Below are 21775 nucleotides of genomic sequence, written 5' to 3'. Positions count from 1 at the left end.
AATCATGTTTCCTAACTCTGTCTACTGGGTGGGCCTAGAAGCAAAGGCACTCTAGTAGCAACAAGCACACATAACTTTTGTTTTCTAAATGCCACTTCCTTCTACAAGGAACCAAAATTCGTTGGGGAAAGAACTGACTCTAGATCCAGTGGAGGAAAGGCTCCCTGTTCACAGGCAGCATCTTACAGTGCCAGAAGTAAGGAGGTACCCGTAGACTCATTGAGATGTGCCAAAAGGACACAGGGGCCAACTTAAGGAGGCTCACGTTGGCCAAATGTGGGACAATTTGAGCATCAAAAAAGAATGATGGCAGTAATGGGCCATTACATGTTGAATTAAAAGAATAAAATAAAAGAATGATTTGGTATGGAGAGGGCAGGGTGAGCTCTTCTTATAGGAGAATAGCAGTTAATAAATGTAGAAGGAATGACAATTAGGAGGTCATTTTTCAGCCACCATTGTAATAATTAATTTAAACCAAGATCATCAGTGGAGGCCAGAGCCATTGGGTGTGCTGACAAGACTCAACACGGCAGGCCCAAGACTATTGTCCTTAGAAGGCCTGCTTGACTCTTGGCTGGTGTCTGGGAGTTTGGACTTCAGGAGGGTTCCCACCATTCCCAGAATGGGTAAGAGTGGCTCACTGTTGCCTATACTGTTTGTACAAACATTGAGGTTTATGACAAACATCTGCTTTCCTTCTGGGAATGTGAATTTTGGGACCAGCCCCCAACAGAAACCTTGTGCACTGAGTCTCTAATGAGCTTCCCTGGTAGACAGTATCTCGTGTGTGTTGTCACAATTTGCTGGGAGAAGACCCTCGGAAGCTTGTGCCTGTTTCCCTTCACCGATTTTGCTTTGTATATTTTTTCAGGATCCTGTGAGTCCTCCTAGCAAATAATCTTATATTGTTGGGTGAAGTTGGAAAAGCATGTAGTCCTTTAAAAATTATTGTGCTTTGTTCTGGAATGCAGTTAAGTTACTTGGGAATCATTTGGTCCTTTCAAGACTTCCAATAAAGTTTGCCATCTACCGTGGGTTCAGAACAACTTTCGGTCTAAAGCTCATTTGGCCCCACTACTGAGGCGACACGCCTCTGAAGACTCTGCCAAATGCCCAGGTGTAGGAGGCCTTTCCTCTCGTCTAGAAAACGAACTCTTCCAGGCTTTGTCTGCGCTGTGGTGGTTCTTCCACAGGCTCCCTGCCAGTGGTTCTTTCCTTAGTCTTAGTTTCCTTATGCAAATGCATAGATTAGGACTCAATGGAAGACTCAGCAGAAATCCTCCTCGGTTCACGGAAACTCCTCTCTGTGCAGCTCCCTCCTCTCTGGTGCTCAGCTCTGAAAATCCTGGCCTCCTAAACTCTGGGCTCTGCTTCCTGAGCTCGGGGAGGCCTCCAGGCTCTGTGTGGGCTCCCCCTCCCTGTGCTGTGACCTTGAACCTCTCTCCAGGCGGTGAGCTGGGGCATCCAGAGGGCTCACCTCGTTGGTTTCCCTTTTCTTGGGGTTACCCGCCTCCGTTACCTGTTGTCCAATACCTAAAACTGTTGTTTCCTATATTTTGTCCAGTTCTCTAGTTGTTTAAGGCAGGAGAGAAAATTTGGCACCTGTTATTCCATAATGTCTGGAAATGGAAGTCTTTAGTGATATTGTACTATAAAATGAAAAAATATTTATTTAAGAAAATTTGGAAATTACTTAAACATAAGGAAATTAAAGAAAAATGCCCATTGATCATTCACCAGACACGTGAAATTTTGATATATTTCCTTCAGGTATTGTGTTTCCTATGATTAGCTTGCTTTAATTAAAAAAATATTTAAAATTTTACATATATACAATTATATATATATGTAATTATACAATATATAAAATTTTAACATATATAATTTCAATACTTCTTTTTAATTTAACATTATTTCATCATCATTTTCCTATGCTCTTTCTTAGAATCATTTATAAAGACTGGACATTATCCCAACATGTAGACAGACATGTGTACCATAGACCAACCTTCTCTCAGCAGATAGGCATTTAGCTGGTTTCCAGTCTTTGCTGTTATTATAAATAATGATTTTTTTTTTGGTGAGGAAGATTGGCCCTGAGCTAACATCTATGCCAATCTTGCTCTGTTTTATGTGGGACGCTGCCACAGCATGGCTTGATGAGCAGTGCTATGTCTGTACCTAGGATTGGAACCTGCAAACCCCAGGCCTCCAAAGCAGAGTGCACGAACTTAACCACACGCCACTGGGCCAGCCCCAGTGGATATTTTTATATAGTTTTTTTGTTTAAATTTGTATGATTGTGATTTACTTAGGCAACATTGGAATTACAGGCTATAAGTATTTTTATGTACTCAATTCATTTTTCCCAAGTTGATTTCCAAAGGACTGTATCATTTGGAATATTTTATTCACCACTCCATGCACAATTTTGTAGTACTTACTCTGTGCCGCTCATTGTGCCAGGTTCTGGTGATGTAAGATGAGGCGGACTCTGAGCTCTAGGAGCTCACAGCCTAGTTGTGGAGATCAATATGTTAATAGATAAGTGTTGCAAAGCATTATGGGGTTCTGTAAATGCACAAACAGAATGTAGTGAGTTGCTTTGGGTAGAGAAATGTGTTTACTTCTTCATCTAACAGAGTCTGATGCAAAGTAGGCATTTAATAAAGAGTTTTTGAGGGGCCGACCCCGTGGCTGAGTGGTTAAGTGCCTGCACTCCGCTTCGGCGGCCCAGGGTTTCTCCAGTTTGGATCCTGGGCGCAGACATGGCACCACTCATCAGGCCACGCTGAGGCGGCGTCCCACACAGCACAACCAGAGGCACATCACAACTAGAATGTGCAACTATGTACTGGGGGGCTTTGGAGAGAAGAATGAAAAAAAACAAGATTGGCAACAGTTGTTAGCTCAGGTGCCAATCTTTAAAAAAAAAGAGTTTTTGAAAGAAAGAAAGAGAGAGGGAGAGAGAATGGTTAATGGAGTGACCGTTCAATCCACTTACTGACTTATTCAGAAAAAGTTTCTTAGAGGAACCTGTGATTTGTAATTAGCACACCATTTACTCATTCATACAGTTGCTTAAGTATTTTTTGGCAGTGTGCCAGGGACCGTGCCAGGCGCTAAGGATGTTGTCACCGCTGTTCCTGTGGAATCTGCTGCCTACAAGGAAGACAGATCATAAACCAGCAATTAGAATAATGGAGAACATAGGGTTGTCTAAGAGTATAGAGGAGCAGTGAGCCACTTAGTCTGGGGGTCAGGCGAGGCTTCCCGTGGGGAGTGACAGTTAAGGCCCGACTTGAAGGGTAAGTAAAAGTTAGTTAGAAAAAAGGGGGAAGTGACAAATGGTTCCAGGCAGAGGCAGTCATGTCATTCATCTATATGCAAATCACCACTTTTCTACTGTTCAAAGCAGCTTACAGACCGTTTATTTGCTTAGATATTTTCACATCCCTCCACCCAGCAATGTGGTTTACAGGGTTCTTGGTTTTCTAAGCCTTCTCTTTTATGAATAGCACAAAGGTAAACTTCACCCTAGATCCTAACCATATTCAAATTTAACGAGATCATAATCCGAAGGGTTTAACTGTGTTGCTTTAAAACCATCCTGTTTGATAAGCAATGTTGTGTCCTTTCTATAGCTGAGGAAACAGCCATAAGCCACAATGTGCAGGTGGTACATCAAAGGACCAGGCAGGCCACGTCACATATGTCCCTCAGCCTGCCTGACTGCACTGTGGGGCCATCCCAATAAATCCAGATTGCTCGCTGACTTGACCACCAAAAAGGTACATGCTATAGAGTTTACATATGTGCGTGTGTGTATACACATGTGAACTCTCTCTCTGGTTCTTTAGCGATCACCTGTGAACTAATGCTGTTGACCAGGGCCTGGAGTTTATTTAAACTGTACATGATTGTTTAAAATAATGTCTCCATTCATCTGGAATTGAGCGGGAATGAGGTCTTCTATAGATTTCCATATAACTGAAATTTACCTCTTTAAGCACAACACTTTTTACAAATGTGAATGTTTGTGAACATTAATCATTCTAAATAATTTGCACACTCTGCATTCTTACACAGTGTTTCTAACCACCATTTAACCTAATTACTCACATCCATGAGCATTGATTGTTTTCTATCATTTATTGGTCACTATGAATTGTCTATGTATCTGGCTCTATGCTAGGAATTGGGAACAAATTAAAGAAAATCACTAACAGATAATAATTTTATGATTAGAAGGAAAAAACATACCTAAACAACTAAGTTCACTATGTCCAATAAATATGCTGTGTTCTGGGAAGTCAATGCAGGGGCTGTTCTACCCGAGTCCAGGAAGGCATCACGGATAAGATGACTTTGGAAGCGGTCCTTGGTGGTCAGGGAGAAAGGTGGTGGTGGGGGCAGTGGGGGTGGATGGTGGGGTGCTGGTTCTCGGGCTGAGAGGAGGGAGAGGAGCCTCTCAGCCATGAAGTGGCATGAAGGAAGCAGAAGGTACAGTTAGAAAATTGGTAGTGGGCCATGGCGTAGGCAGTGTGGTAGGAAGAGGCAGAGATGACACGGGGAGGGTGCATTGGCCCAGGAAGGGCCTTGGTGCCATGACGAGGAGGGGCATCTGAGGTTTCTAACAGGGAGTGGCGTGATCTGCATTTGTTTTGATAAAGATTACCCAGGTGGAGCCTGAAAAATGATGCAGGCATGGTGGGCAGAGACTAGAAACAGAGAAGCCAGTCAGGGGTTTGTTACAACCATGTAGAGAGACAGGTGGAGCTCTGAGCCGGCCGAGGGAGGAGAAGAGGGAGAGCTCAGTTTGAGGTAATACCTAAAACGAGATAGTAAAATATGGTTGAGAGCACAGGTCTTCGAGGCAGATCTGAGCTGGGACTGAGGCCTTGTCCCTTACTGGCTGAAGGACCTGGGGCAAACCACTCCACTTCTCTGTGCTTCCATTTCCTTGTCTGTAAAACTGTGTTCTTAATACCTCACAGGATGGCTACATAAGAGATTGAGATAATAAATAAGTACATAGTACTGAGCAGGCAGTTTGCAATTTATTCTTTTCCTTGTTCTAAGAGACTCAAGGCACGGGAGCATCCACGTTAGATTGGGTGGTTTTGGGGGACCTCTCTTCCTGGTAACTGTGTCTTTTTTGATGGCTTTTGATCATTCTTCTGTTCAACAAACATGCTTTGAGCATCTACCATGTGCTAGGCAATGTCACTAGGCCTGTCCCTGCTGGCACCAGGATCTCCTGAGAGTTGACTACTTCTGTTGGCTGTGGGCTCAGAAATCAGAGATTTAACGTGTTGTTAGTGTCCATAGACGCGCTGTTAGTGTATATAAATGTGTCAGTGGACACAGAGGAAGCGAGGCCCCGAGGCCTGCTCTGTCACATGGAGTGCTTGGCTTTGGGACTGCCCTTCATGCTGCTCAGAACACTTTCCCCAGACTGCTGGGTTCTCACATGTCTTCCAATTTATGGGAGGATCTTGTAGACACATGAGACCTTGCTCTCTGAACAGATGGTGGGACTGTGTCGGGAGCATAGCTACTACAGCCGAGGATGCTGGCTTACACTACTACAGCATTATCCTAAGAAGAAGAAAGCCCTGCAAGCAGAGGGCGTTGGGAACCAGATCATTAGCCAAGGAGCTGTAGCATCCACTCCTGGAGATGCCTGGGACAAGAGACATTCTCCCAGGCTGACTCACAGGCTGTGTAAAGAGAGGGGCATGGCCCGCCCCATACCCCCGCCCCAGCCCCTGCGAGTCCACGCTGTCTTCCGAGTTTCGGGGGAGATTGTAGTACACATCTTCGCAACGCATTACATCATCTCCCAAAGGCAAGGGCCACTCGTGAGTCTTTGCTGGCTAAGACCTCAGGACAGGACTTGGTGTCCTTGATGTAGAACATCTGTCTTGGGAGGCACAGTTGGGAAAGAATGAAGGATTTTCTGGGAGCCCGACTGGCTCACTGAGCAAAAGCCAGGAGGCGTTTGGTGAAGTAGCGGGAAGGCTGTGAGATGTAAACACAATGTGAGTGTGCTTCTCGGGGGTGACCGGGAGTCTGCAGAAATGAATCAGACGTGTCCTTTCCCCTCAGGGGCAGGACGGGAAAAGGAGCCTTGTACTATATGTATGTTTGCTTGATTCAGTGGATAAACATATAGATTACCCTGGGCGTACAAATGAGTATCTGTGGATATCATCTTTTTCCCAGAACAGATGCTATTTATATAAGATTCACTCTTTGTCTAGATAAAGTTTCTTCCCATCAAATACCCCAATGTCCTGAAATTAGTTTATTTATGGAATATGCTTTCAAAGATGCTGATAGCAACACAAAAAAGTAAATGACCCCTTTCTCCCATCTGTATTTCTGTGGAGACAGAAGAGTTATATAACAGACTCCTATTCTCTAAAAGCAAAAGGAGGGCACACAGTCTACAACAGCGTATTCTGACTAAACTGAATGATAAGCTGGATAGAAGCTTGTAGGATAAAAACAAGTCAGAGGATAAGAGCTAGAACTGAAAGGAAAAGGTTAATGAAGAACTTAAATGGCCACTTATCAGAAATTCTGTCCTGACTTCTCTAGCTTTGGAAGACCCATGGCTTTTGGGGTTCGCCTACTGGAAAAGAGAATAGAGGAATAATGTGAAGAAGGCAGTTGGAAAAGCTTCTTCCTACCTCCCTGGACCTCCCAATATGAGACAGAAATGATCTGAAGGTGCAGTGGATTTTCTCCCTGAAGCTCCTGGCTACAAGGTAGGCATGGCTCCTTGGGATATTGAAAAATTTATATGCTGCCTATATGGACACAAAAGCGTGTGTGCGGGGTGTGCTCACTCTAGTTGTCTCAGGACAGCTAGATCACACTTAATCATCTTTCAAGAATTGACTCAAAAGAAACCCCATCTTCCTTGCTGAAGACTTGTCTGACTCCTCTCCCCAGCACTCACACCAGGCAGAATCTATCCCTTTGTGTCCTCAATTTACTCCATATATTCACACAACTTTTATCCCACCTAGAACACTGACTTCCCATGTAACTCTGGTCAGGGATTGTCTGAGTTCTTTGTGTAACCTAGCATCTAACTCAGTCCCTGATGCATAATAAAGGATGCAAATTGAATAAATTAATTTATGTATATGCAACTTACTATCTCCATTTATGCATTCATATACAAATAGAAAAGAATACCAAATGTTAGAGACAAAAGGATACATAAACTGCACGTGAGATATGTTTGTGCTTTGAAAATAGAGTCAAGGACAGACTTTAAATCAGTGTTTTCTCTAAAACATATTATGATTCAATTAATCTGGAATAGGTGTTTTGTTTCGTTTTAACACTCTCCAGATGATTCATATGTGCTGCCAACATTATAAACCACTAAATTAAGAGGAGAAAGGTTTATTTAGGGAAAGTCGAATTTATCAATTTTTTTTCTTTTATGGTTAGTGATTTTTGTGTCTCAGAATACCTGCATACGCCAAAGTTGTAAAGATTTTCTCCTGCTATTTTTTTTCTAGAAGTTTTATAGTTGGGCATTTACATTTAGATCTATAATTCATTTCAAATTAATTGTTGTGTATGGTGTGAGGTAGGGGCCCAGGCTCATTGACATACAATGCTTTACATACAATCAGACGCATGCACTTTAAGTGTACAGTTTAATGGGTTTTGACAAATTTATGTACCCGTGTAATTACCACTACAATCAAGACGTAGAATCTTTCCATCACCAAATACTCTCGCTTTCCATTAAGTTATGCAGGTACCTTTTTCAGAAGTCAATTGACCATGTATGTGTGGACCCACTTCTGGACATGCTAATATGTTTCATTACTCTATACATCCATTTTAGCTCTAATGGTACATTGTCTTGATTACAGGAGCTTTATAGTTAGTCTTAAAATCAGTCCTGGAACGTGATTGTTAATTTTCAAGATTGTTTTGGCTATTCTGTTTCTTTGAATTTCTATATACATTTTAGAATCAGCTTGTATTTTGATTGAGGTTGCATTGAATTTATGCATCAACCAGAAGAATTGATGTCTTAACAATATTAACTCTTCCTGTCCATGAACATGATATATTTCTCCATTTATTTAGGTATTCTTTAATTTCTCTAAGTAACATTTGGTAGTTTTCAGAGAAGTCTTTCCTATCTTTCATTAAATTTACCCTTAAGCACTTTGTGTTCTGGCACTATTATAAATGGAACTGACTTTCTTTTTTTTTTTTAAAGATTGGCACCTAGGCTAACAACTGTTGCCAATCTTCCTTCTTTTTTTTTTTTTTTTTCTGCTTTATTTCCCAAACCCACCCGGTACATAGTTGTATATCTTAGTTGCAGGTCCTTCTAGTTGTGGGATGTGGGATGCTGCCTCAACGTGGCCTGACGAACGGTGCCATGTCCGCGCCCAGGATCTGAACCCTGGGCTGCTGCAGTGGAGCGCGCGAACTTAACCACTCGGCCATGGAGCCAGCCCCTGACTTGTTGTAATTAAATTTGTTATTTTGAGTTAAATGTAAATTCACATGCAACAGTAAGAAATAATACAGGGAGCTCCCATATACCCTTTGCCTGAGTTTCTCTTAATGGTAACATCTTGCAAAACTATAATACAGTATCACAACCAGGATGTTGGCATTGATTCAGTCATGAGACAGAACATCACCAAAGGATCCCTCAGGTTGCCCTTTTCTAGCTATTCCAATTTCCCTTCTGTCCTCACCCACTCTTTAACTCCTGGCAACAGGTAATGTGTTCTCCTTTTCTCTGGTATTGTTATTTTAGGAATGTTATATAAAAGGAATAATAAAGTTTGTAACCTTTGGGGATTGGCTTTTTTCACTCAGCATGACTCTTTAGAGATTCATGAGCATGGTGTGTCTATCAGTAGTTTGTTCCTTTTGTTACCGAGAAGCATTCGTTGCTTATGGAGGTGCTGGTTTGTTTAACCATTCACCCACTGAAGAACATCTGGATTCCTTCCCGTCTTTGGCTGTAACAGATAAAGCTGCTATAAACATTCATGTACAGGTTTTTGTGTGGGCATAAGTCTTCAATTCTCTGGGATAAATGCTCTGGAGTGCAATTGTTGGGTTGCGTGTTTAGTTTTTTTTTTTAACTATCAATCTATTTTCCAGAGTGACTGTATCATTTTACATTCCCACCAGCAATGAATAAGTGATCCCTCATTCTCTGCATTCTCACCAGCATTTGATATTTCACTATTTTGTATTTTAACTCTTCTGATAGGTGTATTAGTGATATTTGCACTTCTCTAACGGCTAATGATGCCAACTATATATTCTCTTTGGTGAAGTATCTCCTCATATCTTTTGCCTATTTTCTAATTGGATGGTTTTATTTTTTAACTGCTAAGTTCTGAGAATATTTTTTATTTGCTTGATATTAGCCCTTTGTCAGTTATGTGGTTTGCAAATATCTTCTTCCAGTCTGTCACTTGTCTTTTTATCCTCTAAACAGAGTCTTTTGCAGAGCAAAATTTTTATGTTTTGATAAGATCCAACTTAGAAATTTTTCCTTATATGGACCATGTTTTGGTGTCAAGTCTAGGAACTCTGCCTAGCCTCAGATCCCCAAGAGTTTCTCTTATTTTTTTTTTTGAGTTTATAGACTTCTGTTTTGCATTTAAGCCTGTAATGCATTTTGTGTTAATTTTTGTATAAGGTAAAGACTTCAGTCAAGGCTTATTTTTTTGCCTGTGGATGTCCAGTTGTTCCAGTACCATTTGTTGAAAAGGTATCTTTCCTCCATTGAATTCCTTTTGCACCTTTGTCAAAAATCAGTTGGGCATTATTTGTGGGGATTTATTTTGGGGTTCTCTGTTCTGTTCCATTGATCTATGTGTCTGTCTGTCCACCAATGCCATCTTGGTATAGTCTTGATTACTATAACTATATAAAAAGTCTTGAAATACAGTGGACTGAATTCTCCCATTTTATTCTTCTTTTTCAAAATTATGTAGCACTTCTAGCTCCTTTGACTTCCATATAGATTTTCAAATACTCTTGTCTATTTCTATAAAAAAAATCTTGCTGGGGTTTTGACAGGCAGTGCATTAAACCTGTATATCAATTTGAGGAGAATTGGCATCTTTATTATACTGAATCTTCCAATTCATGAACAAAGTCTATTTCTCCATTTATTTAGAGGTTTGATTTTTTTCATCAGCATTGTGTATTTTTCAGCGTGCAAGTCCTGTACATGTTTGGTTAGATTGATACCTAAGTATTTCATTTTGGGGGCATCGTAAATGGTATTGCATTTTTAATTTCACTGTCTATGTGTTCACTGAGAGTTTTTTAATAGTTATTTTCTATCCTATGACTTTGCTGAGCTCAATTATTCTTTTTATAGATGGTCCAAGAGGTGTTTTTTGTAGAATCCTTGGGATTTTCTACTTAGACAATCATGTCATCTGCGAATAGGGCTAGTTTTATCTCTTTCTTTGTAAACTATATGCCTTTTATTTCATTTTCTTGCCTTATTGTACTGTTTACAACTTCCGACACAGAACCAAATAAGAGTGGTGAGATTGGAGATTCCTGTCTTGTAGCAGAAAAGTATTCAGTCTTTCACCCTAAGTATAATGTTAGCTGTAGGTTTCCTGTAGGAGCACTTTATCAGGTTGAGGGAGTTTCTTTCTATTCCTATATTCTGAAAGCTTTTATGGTAAACAGGTATTGAAGTTGGTCAAACGCATTTTCTTCATAGATTGTTAAGATTATGTGATTTTTTTTCTTTAGCTTGTTAATATGTTGGATTACATTGAGTGATTTTGATTTTAAAGTATTGAATCACACTTGCACTCCTGACATTAATGATTCATTTTATATATATATATTTATAAATATATATAATATTGTATATATTTATATTATAATATTATACATATTTATAGTACTCATATAAGCATATATAAGTATATATATGTTTTATATATTGCTGAATTCTGTTTACTTATATTTTGTTAAGAATTTTTACATGCATATTCGTGAGGAATATTGTTCTTTAGTTTTCTCTTTTTTTGTACTGTCTTTGTTTTTGTTATCAGAGTGATACTAGCTTCATAAAATGAATCAGAAAGTCTTCCCTTTTCTTCTATTTTCTGGAAAAGATTGTGTAGAATTCATGTTAATTTTACTTTAAACATTTAGTAGAATTCTCCAGTAAACCATGTGGGCTTGGAGAGTACCTCTTGGGCGTTTATAAATTATGAATTCAATTTCTTAATAGTTATAGTTTTATTCAAATTATCTATTTTGCACTTTTTTTGAAGTCACTGTTATTTTATTATTTTTTAAAAGGGTTTATTGTTTTTGGGTTTTTTTTTTTTTTGCTGGGAAAGATTCACCCTGAGCCAACATCTGTTGCCAATATTCTTCTTCTTCGTTTTTCCCTCCTCCCCAAAGCCCCAGTACATAGTTGTATATTCTAGTTGGAGGTCTTGCTAGTTCTTCTGTGTTAGCTGCTGCCACAGCATGGCTACTGACATACAGATGGTGTGGTTCTGCGCCCAGGAACTGAACCTGGGCAGCTGAAGTGGAGCATGCCGAACTTTAAGCAGTAGACTATCAGAGCTGGCTCTTATTTTGTTTTGTATTGAAGTACAATTGACATACAATATCCTATTAGTTTCAGGTTTACATCATAGTGATTCAATATTTATATATGATACAAAATGATCATCATGCTAAGTCCTAGTGACCATCTGTCACCATGCAAAGTTATTACCATATTATTGACTATATTTTCTATGCTGTACGTTACATCCCCATGACATTTACTTTATAACCGGAAATTTGTACCTCTTAATCCCCTTGACCTATTTCAACTGCCCCCAACCTCTCCCTGCTCTGGTGACCATCGGTTTATTTCCTGTATCTGTGAATCTGTTTCTGTTTTGTTTTGTTTGTTCATTTGTTTTGTTTTTTAGATTCCATATGTGAGTGGAATCATATGGTGTTTGTCTTTCTCTGTCTGACTTATTTTACTTAGCATAATACCCTTTAGGAATGAGTTTGGTAGTTTGTGTTCTTTGAGAGAGTGGTCCATTTTGTCTAAGTTTTCAAATGCATGTGTGTAGAGGTGTTCGTAGTATTCCCTTATTGTCTTTTTGATGTCTGCAGGGTCTGTAGTGATATCCTCTGTTTCACCCCTAATATTGGCAATTTGTATTTTCACTTTTTTTTTCTTTCTCGATCTTGTTAGAGTTTTGTCAACCTTATTATCTTTACCAAGAAACAGCTCTTTGTTTTGTGGATTTTCTCTATCATTTTTGTTTCTAATTTCATGATTTTCTGCTTTTTTCTTTATTTTCTTTCTTCTGCTTGCTTTGAATTTATTTTTCCTTTATTTTTCTAGATTTTGATGTGGGAGCTTAGATTATTGATGTGAGACTTTTCATCTTTTCTAATGCATGTATTTGGTGCTATAAATTTCACTTTCAGCACTGCTTTACCTGTGTCCCACAGATTTTGTCATGCTATATTTTTGTTTTCATTCAATTGAATATATTTTTTTATTTCTCTTAAAACCTCCTGTTTGACTCATGGGTTATTTAAAAGTACACTGTTTAGTTCCCAAGTGTTTGTAGATTTTCCTGTTATCTTTCCGTTATTGGTTAATAGTTTGATTCCATTGTGGTCAGAGAACATCATCTTTATGATTTCAACTTTTCAAAATTTGTTGAGTTTTGTTTTATGTCCAAGATATAGTCTATCTTGGTGTCTGTAACATAGAGACTTGGAAATAATGTATATTCTGCTGCTGGGTGGTATTCTATAAACGTCAGATAGATTCTGTTGGTTGATGGTGTTGTTGAGTTCTTTTATATCCTTGCTGATTCTCTGTCTAATTGTTCCATCAATTGTTGAGAGAGAAAGAGGTGTTGAAGTCTCCACCTATAATCATGGATTTGTCTATTTCTCTTTTCTGTTCTATTATTTTTTGCTTTACATGTTTTGCAGCTCTGTCGTTCGGTGCATACACATTTAGGATTGCTATGTCTTCTTGGTGGATTGACCCTTTCATCGCTACATAATGTTCCACTCTTTCTCTGGTAATTTTCTTTGTTCTGACATATACTTTATCTGATATTAATATAGGCACATTTGGTTTCTTTTGATTAGCATTTGCATGATATATCTTATTCCATCCCTCTACTTTCAATCTGACTATATCATTATATTTGAAGTGAATTTCTTGTAGATAGCATAGAGTTGGGTCCCATTTTTTAATTTGTTACATAACAGTAGATACAAATGACATGATATTAATGTTTCCACCTTCTAAACCCAAAATAGAGCCATATGACTCTGCAGGACAAGTAGGTGACCTTGGAGCATCTGCTCAGTGCATGTACTTCATTACAGCACATCTGCCAAATCTCTCTGGATTCCTCTCTTAACAAAAGAGATACCTTCCCAGGGCTTCCTAAAGTCCTCACTAAAAATGTCTTAGGTATAACCTAGTTATCACGATGTGGGTGGTTGGTCCAAGGGGACACATACCCACAAATTGAAGGAAGTTCTCAGTGTTAGACTTCAGAGAGTTGTGGTGAGGGGTGGGAAGTCAGATGCAGTCTCTGCCTCATTGTTCTTCTTGCCCTATATGCAGGTGTGGAGCCCTACTGCTTCTAAGGGTATCCCCCTATGAATGCTCCTTGAGTGATCAAAAGTGTACTATGTGGATCCCCTTCACTCTCTCTCAATATATACCCTCTTTTCTCTCTTCCTGGAAGCAGGCTCTCACTCCCAAAGTTTTGGCCTGTCTTTTCTTGCTGTGCTATGGGGCTTCCCACAGCCTCTTCTTGTCTTGGAATCTTCACATTTTCAGCATGGGATGAGTCACAGCTATGTTTCTTCCACCCCATCTTACGATAGAAAGACTCACCAGCCCTGAGGTTGGAAGAGAGGACACAAGTTATTCTCACGCCAGGTAAAAGGGTATTGTCAATTTTTTTTTTATTTCCTTTTAAATTTTCACTAAAAAAAAAAAAAAACCAGACATCCTGCATGAATCGCTGTTGGAACTTATTATATTTTTTCAAGTGTGTCTGTCTTCTTCCTGAATTTTCATTCCGCCATCCAGCAATGTTCTACAGATTTAGCCTTGGGAGACGCCTAATCTTGACTTCCCAATTCCTGTTTTGTTTCCTTTGTCGCAGAAGGTAGAGGCAACAGCAATTCTGCTTCACTCCGCTTCACTCTCTGTGTTTGTTGCCTTTTCTTACCCTGTGTACTTTGGTAGGTTTTGCTAAACCACGCTAGACTTACTTTGTTGTGTCGCAACAATCTACATAGTGGCCAAGTAACAAATCTCTTGTCTCCTGAAAAGGAGTTTTAATTGTCAAGAGAGGGATGAGACTGACAACAGGAAATGAATTCCTTTAATATAGCGCTGCTGCAAAAGAGAGGGTGAGTTTAAGAGACCCACTGTGAGCCCTGAAAGAGACCTCAGAAAGCCACAGTTCTTGAATCTAGAGCCTGAAGTCTTGCCCTGCCCTGAAAATGTCCCATTTTGCTCGTTCCACCCACAAAGTATAAACTCCAAATGACTGGACAAATTCTTACAATTCCAACCCTGTTGAAGCTGCTGCCAGAAATGGAATTGCCCAGAGGCCCCGGAAGCAGGAAATGCAAGGATAGAAGCAGAGCGAGGCAGGGAGAGCTTCAACGTTGGCCTACTGGCTTTGCAGCCCTCAGCCCTTAGCTCCCTGGGCCTCATTCTGCTTTCAGTCTCCTTCCCTGAATCTTGAGCCACAGGGACTTGGGCCTTTGTCTTCTCTAGACCTCTGACTCCCCTGGACTTCCCCAGACATGGGGCCCACTCCTGGCCTGAACCCAACAAACTGCAATGAACCCCTTTCAGTTGCTGGCCCACCACCCACTTCTCACTCAGAGAAGGGGCTCTGGATGCATAAATGACACACGCCCCAGGGATATTGTGAGGCTAAAATGAATTAAAAGAGTGTTCTTAGTGGTAGACGTAGAGGTGGAGATAGTTAGTGGCGGTAGAAATAGTGGTTGATAGGACTGAGTAAAGAGTAACTGGCCACCAACCTTCAGAGGGAAAACCCTCGGGCTCTTTAAATTCATTAGCTCAGAACCAGTGGCATAGAAACAAATTCGACCTCCATGCTTGTAATGCAGGAGACTAAAGGTCCCAGGAAAGCCAGCTCTAACACACGGTCACAGCTCTGTGTCTACAGCTCTCTAGCAGTCATTAAAAATGTTTCTGCTTATTCAGCGAGGCACATTTACTGGGGATTAGGAGAACCCATAAAATGCTGTACTCTATTCAAAGTCTTCAGATAAACCCTCTGAAGCTTTGAAGTATCCTCTTGCCAAGGATTTTTCATTACCCCTTATCCCCTTGGCAAAGTGCCTCTGTGTGTGTGTGTGTGTGTGTGTGTGTGTGTGTGTCTGCATGCACCTATTTTCTTTTTTAGGGTCTTGGTTGATTTAAAGATCAACCCACACCACAGAGGTGGATGGAGAATATTTTTGTTTTTGGATCATCAATGGATATCCAGATACGCCATTTGTAGTTCCATCATTTTCCAAGAGCATGGTGTGCTGGGAAGGGCACTGGGCTAGGATTTAGAGACCTGGCCTCTCACGACGGCTCTGCCACCAATTGGTTACATGATCTTCGGCAAGTCACTCACCTTCCCAGGCCTCAGATTCTTCATGTATAAATTTAAGGGATAGACAGATGAACTCTAAGCTTCCTTTCTAAAAGTTAAAGCTCCACCTCTAACTGACTCAGTTTTCAGCTGAAGACTCAGTCAAATGCAGTGCTTCCCCACTCCCAGCAGCACCTGGAGACCACCTTTGGGGGACGGTAGAGCATGAAAAGAAAGTGACACCAGGGTTCTTTGTCAACACGATCCGTGGAACATTAACGAGTCTTGTTTTCACATTGTGGAGGGTGTGTGTGTAAGTGTGTATGTACCTGAGTTCACAAGTTTATGTGAGCATGAACTCAGAAGACATTTTTTTTAGAACTGTTCAAACTCTTTATCAGCAGCAGAATCCTTTCTTCAATGAAATTTTATGCAGACTCAACACATATAAGAAATAAGAATAGAGCTCTGGCTGTGGAAACCCAGGACCCGTCTGTTTCTCGGTTCCTCCTTTCTCATCCACGTCTACCTGGATCTCAAAGGCTCTCCATGGAACCCAGAGCTTCTGGGCACCTGGCTGAATAGGTCACAGGGGAGCAAACCGAAGCTCAGAGAGGCAGGCTGTGGTCATGCACCAGCTAGGGGAAAGACTGGGGCTTTTGAATGCCTATCCAGGGATCTGTGAACACATCATGTTATAGTTCTTTTTATCACCATTATCATAGTGATTAGGTACATAATTGCAAGTGTGCCAACACCTCCAAGAAGAAATTTCCAAGGATGGTGGGAGTTTTAAAAGTCAACGACAGTCAAACAGCATCTGTGTTAAGATTCAGGAAGCTCTTGATTTATTATCCTGTGGCTCAGTGCACAGATTACTCTTTTTGTGAAGACAAATACGACCTTATTCCTAAAGTGCTTTTTAAACTGAGATATTAAAAAAAAGAAGTCTTGTTTAAAAGCGCATTTCATATTTAATTAAAGAAAAGAAATGGTTCAAGAAGAGGCAAAATGAAGTCTTTTCCCTTGCTCATTTGGGAAACTGTTCATGGAAACACATCACCACTAGCAGAGTGAGCTCCTGAGATGTCACGCAGAAATGTGAGGCTCCTTGCTAGGGCCCGGTGCAATGAATGTTTCTGGAAAAATCTGCATCAGTAATCATGACTGTATAGCTCCAGGATCCAACTCTAGATTGCAAAATACTTCCCCTTTTGGACTTCAAGTCGACAATAATTCAAAGGTGCAACAACTTCGTAGGAAGTGGACCTTGAACAAGAGTGACAGGTGTCTTAGTTCAGCCGGAGCTGCCCAAGAAGCTCGGCGGTGGAGCAAGTAATCATATGCTTTGGCCTTCCTCTCTCACAAAAGAAACATTTGCCTCTTGCAACCCAAGCATATTTTGTACAAAATCTTATTCCCATTTTGCTTTTAAGCGGTATTTGGCAGTTTGTCTCAGTTCTTAATGGCTTGTTCTGGTCACAAATAAACCTCCTCTGGCCACTTTATAGGCAAGCTGAATCACAGACTGTTAGAGCTGGAATTGGCCCCAGAGGTCATTGAATCCAGTCCTGTCACTTCATAGCAAAGGAGTCAGAGATAGAGAGGGGAAGGGACTTGACCAAAGTCGCATAACGAGTTCAGGGTAGAGAGCGGGCAAGAGCAGAGCTGCTGTCCTGATGTTAAGGGCTTTTCCACTGCTCCGTGCCTCTTCTTTTAAATTAGCTACAACACAGCGAGATGAGGTATTTTCTACACGATTCACTGGTGCTGTATTTGCAGTCAGACATCAGAGATCTATCAGGCACCTTCAGTGCACTAGGGAAACCCCTCAAGAGGCTTACAGTCTGGCGAGGAAAACAGGTATTAAACAAATAATAAGAAATGATTACGTACACAGTCGCCAGTGTGCAAACACCTCTGTGAAGAAGAGTCAGCTGCTGTGGGAGTGTTATCTCCAGGGCTGATCGGGGCTGTTTATGTCCAGGGTCAGCTCTGATTGGTTGGCCCTGTGACTTAGCAGTTGAACTTGTTGACTCTTACCTTTGGTCATCTCCCGAAGGTCGTTGACATAATGTGTGGGTTACTTACACCATTTGACTCTGCTCCTCTTTGTTTCTCCTACCTGGAGGCAGATTACCTATCTGCCTCCAGGAAGACAGGTACTGCGAAGGAACTACAGTTCACACAAGCAATCTTATTCTCTCACATAACTGCTTTGACGAGTGGAGCCATGAAGTGGACTTTCGAACTATCCGTGCGTCCCGTGTCTTTGCGCTCTCCCTGGGACAGCATGATGGATGCTGGAACCCTGATATCCCAGTCAGATAGTTCTTAAATTCCTTACAATTGTATGGAGACTAAAGCAGTAACTCCAAACTGAACACCAACCTAATTTTGAATATTAGCCCCCCCTTGTCTTCAACCCCCACCAACATGTTAGCATGCCATTCCTGTGACGACTTCTCCTGCAAATGCAGCCTCTGCAGAGTTAGAAATCCTATCATGAATCTTTCTGGAAAATGAGCTATCATGCCCAAATTCCTTGTCATTCCGGAAGTATGTAAAGAAGCAACAGTTAAAGGAAATTCCTACACACTGGGCTTCACATCGAAGAGTTAATCACAGGACATTTTTCTAAATCAGGGTTTGAACTTGGGGTCTGGGTTAGCACCTGGAGGAGCTCTGAGCTTGAGCCAAGCTCCAATGCACCTCTTTCCAGCTCACTTTCCATCCCGGATTCTTCCCTTCCTCCTTCTTTCCATCGTGTTCTTGAGGTTTCCTTGAACCCCTTCCTCATTTTTCCCTACGTCCCCAAGTTTGTTCAAATTGTTTTCTTCTTCTGCAATAACTCCCTCCCAGCTTTTCCTGGCTTTCTCTAAGCCCTGCATCTTCATGGGTGGGCCTGTTGCCTCTCCTTCCACTTGCCAGTCTTTTCCTCCTCTCTCCTCCCCTTCCCCTAATCGTGAGAGCTGTACAAAAGCTGGAACCAGGCAGTAGAAGGGGGAAAGAGCAAAGTTGCTTGTCCCGGCATTTCCTTCCTCTGGCTGGGTAAGTGCCCCAGGGAGAGGGCGCTGAACTTGCCTGGCAGAGGACAATGTGTCCAAAGCAAGTTGGCTTTGAGTCAGATTCAGCTTTCGTCGGTGCTTTCTCTCCTTTGAGAAATTGGGCCAAGTTTGGCCAAGGGCCCATTCAAAGTCCAGTTCTGGAATACGCGTCTATTCCTCCTCTCCATCTACTTTCCCCAGAGAGCCCAGGAGGCCAGACAGGCTGTTCCCACATCGGGCTCTCATCAGGGTAGCTTGACATCACTTTTCCTCTCCAGGAAAAGAACTAGGGTTGAACTTTCCTTTAAGCAGATCCAATATAGATTTAGACTTAGAGAATAACATCTCTTCTTACAAACAGTTTTATCATGGAAGTGTTTTCCATAAAACATGCCTATGTTACATTTAAAATATGATTCAGTTTACAAACGTTTCTAAGCTGCTTTCAGAAATACATTCATTGCGTAAAGCAAGACACTGTAATAGCAAGTCATTGTCCAGCCAGAAGACAGAACCAGCCTTGCCTGATGTCCTTGCGCTTGTCCCGACCTTCTACCTCATACCATCTCCATCTCTTCCTGCTATCTTCTCCTGTTCTTCCCCCATGTCTGAGGTATGGCTACAAAATGTAACCACCCCACTGGAAAAATGCAGTGCAGGCATTCAATGCATATTATTAAAATATCCTGACTTGAATTATACATCCAAATGAATATTGTCCTCTAGAGTTGTCATACTTTAATTTATTGCAATGATGCTGCTCTTAGTTAAAATTCCATTTTGGAATTTAGCTCTTTGAATTGCTTTGGAATTACATCCAGATCCAGCTTAGGAGCTAAAATTAAAAAACTCATAAAGAGACCTTAAAAATCATCTGGTACACCCCATGATTGTATAAACGAAGAAACCGAACCTGTAGAATTTGTGCATTTGGTTTTTTTCCTCCTACATCAAGATGTTGTTACCTCATTCTTCTGTAGACTAAACCAGAAAACAACTGCACTGTTCATCCATTAGTCATTTGATTAGTAGACTCAAATGTCTCCATTAAGCCTACAGACGTTCTGATATAAGAGGTACGATTTATTAAAGATGGACTGTACCAACACCTGTACAAACAACAAAACACAGAACACTTGTTATCACAACAAAAACACACACCAGCAATATTATAATGTGCAATTCTGGAGGAGGTAAATGAACTGTGTAAATCAGAAGTGACTTGCTCAGAACCACACAGTTAAGAGGTGGCACTGGTGGAGGACTCAGGTCGCTCAGCTTTTGAAGCCTACGTACTTTTCACAACTCTGTGGTGCACTAAAGAAAGCCGAGAAACTGTTTGTTTTCAGAATGTTAGGGACTGTCAGATATTGTCATTATGAAAACCAAGAGAGCTTACAATTTTAAACAAAGCCTTTCCCGCCAACCACACACATACCCACACACGCACACAGTTTACAAGAGGTTATAGAATGTTAGAGCTAGACAGGAAATTGAAGAGAAACTTCTCTTTTTTTTGAGGGAGATTAGCCCTGAGCTAACATCTGCTGCCAATCCTCCTCTTTTTGCTGAGGAAGACTGGCCCTGAGCTAACATCCGTGCCCATCTTCCTCTATTTATATGTGGGACACCTGCCACAGCATGGCTTGATAAGTGATGTGTAGGTCCACACCTGAGATGCAAACTGGTGAACCCCGGGCCACTGAAGCGGAACAGTGTGCACTTAACCACTGTGCCACCAGGCCACCCCAAGAAACTCTTTTTTTTTTAAGTACAGAGATTGAGGTCTAGTGAGATCTCAAACTCTGTCCTGAGCCCCACAGTAGCAAGTGGTGGGCCAGGAGTGACATCTTCCATTTCAGGCCCGGGGCTTTCTCCATCATGCCCTGTTGGGGCCTCAGCTGTGCCCTTGTGCTCCAGGGCAACAACCTAGAGGTGTGGATGCTTCGGGACACCACCTCGACCCAGGCACATCGCTGGCCCTTCTAGATGAGCTGTTCTCATGCAGTGGAAAACTGTCTCCAAGACAACTCCTTTCAACAGCACACCCCAATATGGCCTAACGTCTAAAGCTGGTAGTTTCTACATCTAGATCTTCCATCGACACAACTGGAGCACAAGAGAGCTCACTCTGAGTAACTATCATTCTGAAAAACCCTAACTACAGACATTTTCCAGCACACACACACACAAACAGAAGGAAAAGAACACAAAGGCTCTGAAATAGCACCTTTCTCGCCCCCTTCTTTCGTGATTTGGGCACTGACGCAGGGAGCGGGTGCCCAGTCAAAGCAGTTAGTTAAGGGCAGATCCAGAGCCTGAAGACAGCTCTTCCCAGCTCCCAGCTCACTGCTTCCTGCACTGCTGCTAAGTCGTGCCTCGTGCCTCATGTGTCTGAGCAGAGTCTTCACTGCCGTGACGGGAATTCCTCATGGCTGTTACTAAAGTCAAGTCCACTCTGCAAGAGCAGAAAATTGCCACTACGTCAGAGCTTCAGAGAAGATTCTGCCTCTTTTGGGGTCTGAGCGCAGCAGGAGCAGGCCTTCCATAGCCAAGCAAGGGAAAGCCATGTTTTAGGGACTGGATTGCATTACCGGCTGTCACCACTCACATTGTCTAAGGGAATTTTGGTGGCCCAGAGAGACATCAGATTTCACCCACCAAGGTCTGCTGTGGAGTTTCTCTTCTGCAAATTGAATCAATAATCTGCCGGTTGATCTGCTGTGTGTGGAGGCTTGGCTCTGTGTGTAGCCTGAGCAAGCCGCCACGAGAAACAGTAAAGAGCAGAATGGACCTCATGTGCCTTCAAGAGACATAGAGGGACTTACTCGTGTGGTGTTGTCTCCTTTTCCAGTGGACAGCCAGCTCTCTGAGGGCCAGGACCAGGCCTGAGTCATCCGTGTACCTACTGCCCAGCACAGCGTATGTGGATGGTGCACACTGACTATTCTCTGAGCGATAGGTAGGTGAATTTCACCTGTGAGACACAACAAGTGGAGAAGCAACATGAGTTACTTCGAGTTTTTGCTCTAAATATAATACTGATAA

This window comes from Equus quagga, chromosome 9 (assembly GCF_021613505.1).
Source record: "Equus quagga isolate Etosha38 chromosome 9, UCLA_HA_Equagga_1.0, whole genome shotgun sequence".
Lineage (NCBI taxonomy): Eukaryota > Metazoa > Chordata > Mammalia > Perissodactyla > Equidae > Equus > Equus quagga.
This window is presented reverse-complemented; position numbering follows the sequence as displayed.